Genomic DNA, 2775 nt, shown 5'->3' with positions numbered 1-2775 from the left:
GAACATCAATTACACTAGTTTATCGAAAAACCAGATGGAAAAAAAAATTACTTATATGTACAATAGTACAGCGTCGTTGTCGTTACAAAACCTCTAGCAACTGCTGGGTACAGTAGTCTGACAATGTGGTGAGAGCTTTTGAAGTTCTTAAATCAGCGTTAGCACATGCTGTCACTCTTGCCCACCCTTTGCCAGACATCCGCATTTCTATTACAGTGGATGCAAGCAATTTTGCAATCAGTGTAGTCCTCCAACAGCACGTTGGTGACACGCCTCAGCCACTTCAGTTTTTTTTCCCAAAAAACTATCTACGGCTCAACATAAATGGTCAGAATTTGACAGAGAATTGCTAGTCGTGTATGAATCTGTACAGTATTTCTGCACAGACATCAAAGGAAGGAACGTAACAGTTTCCACAGATCATCGCCCCCTCGCGGATGTGATCTGTAGAGGACTGCAGCACCATTCCCCCTTTCAACTGTCGAAAAAACGCAAGGATGGCTGACATAGTGTTTAGTGTATCTGTGATTGTAAAACAGTTAAGATCCTTAAACGCCAGGAAGGCATCTGGCCCAGACGGTATCCCTGTAAGATTATATGTTGACTATGCTACAAATATAGCACCATTCTTATCGATCATTTGTCAGAGATCATTGGAACAACAGAAAGTTCCACAGGACTGGAAGAAGCCCAGGTCATAGCAATCTATAAAAAGGGTAGAAAATCGGATGCACATAATTACCAGCCAGTTTCTCTGACATAGATTTGTTGTAGAATCATGGAACATATTTTATGTTCAGACATAATGACCTTTCTATACTCTAAGAAGCTCATCTGCAGAAACCAGCACGGTTTTAGGAAACAGCAGTCATGCAAGACACAGCTGGCCCTCTTTGTGCATGATATACGACAGGCTCTAAATACCAGCTCCCAGGTTGATGCCATATTTCTCGACTTTCGAAAGGCGTTCGACTCAGTTCCGCACTGTCGCTTGCTCCAGAAAGTGCGCGCTTACGGTCTATCCGATGACATATGAGGTTGGATAGAAAGTTTTCTAACAGACGGAGAGCAGTATGTAACCTGAATGGGGTAACTCCAGCAGAAAGAAGCATAACTTCAGGTGTGCCCCAGGGCAGTGTGATGGGTCCCCTGCTTTTTACGATTTACATAAACGATCTGGTTGATGGTATTGACAGCAGCATTAGACTGTTTTCTGATGATGCTGTAGTCTACAGGAAAGTAGTATCACACGAAAGTTGTGAACAAATCAATGAGGATTTGCAAAAAATAAATGTGTGGTGTAATGACTGGCAGTTATCTCTCAATGTTACTAAGTGTAACCTATGCATATAACAAGGCGAAAATCCCCATTAATGTACGACTACAAAATAAATGCCCAGTCTGTCAAGTATCTGGATGTGAATATTTGAAATGATCTCAAATGGAATGATCAGATTACACAAGTAACATGTAAGGCGAACTCTAGATTGCTATTTATCGGTAGAATCCTGAAGCAATGCAATCCTTCAACAAAGGAAATTGCTTACAATACGTTAGTTCGTCCAGTCTTAGAGTATTGTTCGTCTGTATGGCACCCTTACTGGTTGGGTCTGATTCAAGAGATTGAGAAGGTCCAAAGAAGAGCGGCAAGATTCGTGACTGATACATTTAGCCATCGCGAGAGCATTACAAATCTCGTAGAAAGTCTTCAGTGGGATATACTTGCAGATAGACGACGCGCTAAACGGAAGGGGCTGCTCACCAAATTCCGACATTTGATCTTCGCCGAGGAGGTAGAGCATATATTATTGCCACCAACTTTCAAATCGCGCAATGATCACCATTCAAAGATAAGGGAAATTAGAGCTCGTACTGATGCGTTCAGACAGTCGTTTATCCCTCGTGCCATCCGCGAGTGGAATGGAGGGGGGGGAGGGGGAAATATGACTTTGGCGTGAATTGTGCCCTCTGCCACACACCACTTGGTGGCTAGTGGAGTATATATGTAGATGTAAATGTAACCTCGCTGTTCATCATCCTCCATGTAGGTTTTGGCAGATGGATTTTGCCAATACACAACAGACATTCATTAAATCCAAGGTTCAGGAAATGTGGTGGCCAACTACACACATCAACGCAATTTCGAACCCCATTAATTGCAATGAACTGTCCCGCTTACAGGACAATGATATCGAACTGCACAACCTCTGACAGGATCCCCCTACATCCCCTCCAGATCATTCCTGCAACCTAGCGGGCTCGGTCAGGCCACTATGGTGTGACACGTCCATGGGCATCGACCTGCCTATTGTTCTGTCGACGCTGCATCGCCAAGTATTCACTTTGTTTCATAACCTTTCACATACTAGTGCTAAGGCTACTATGTGCCTTGTTACAGAAAGCTTTGTGTGGCCGAGTGTGAAGAGGGATTGCGTACTTTGGCTCTTGCTTATATACAGTGCCAACACAGAAAAGTCGGCAGGCACACACAAACCCCTCTAGGTAAATTTGACATCCCTGTAGACTGCTTCCGACCTGTGCATCTGGACCTTGTAGGACTGTTACCCGTGTCTGATGGTTTCAGGTACTTCCTGTTGTCATTGGCTGTGTTACTCAGTGGGTGGAGGCGATACCCCTGCAGGACATTACAGTAGATTCCGTAGCATGAGCATTTATATCCTCCTGGATAGCTTCATTTGTCTGCCCTACATCCATCACCACTGACCAGGGTAGGCAGTTTGAATCTCTGCTGTTTAAAAAACATTGTTTGCTCAG

The sequence above is a fragment of the Schistocerca cancellata genome, chromosome 2 (assembly GCF_023864275.1).
Source record: "Schistocerca cancellata isolate TAMUIC-IGC-003103 chromosome 2, iqSchCanc2.1, whole genome shotgun sequence".
Classification (NCBI taxonomy): Eukaryota; Metazoa; Arthropoda; class Insecta; order Orthoptera; family Acrididae; genus Schistocerca; species Schistocerca cancellata.
The sequence above is the reverse complement of the archived record's forward strand: the minus strand, read 5'-3'. Positions refer to the sequence as shown.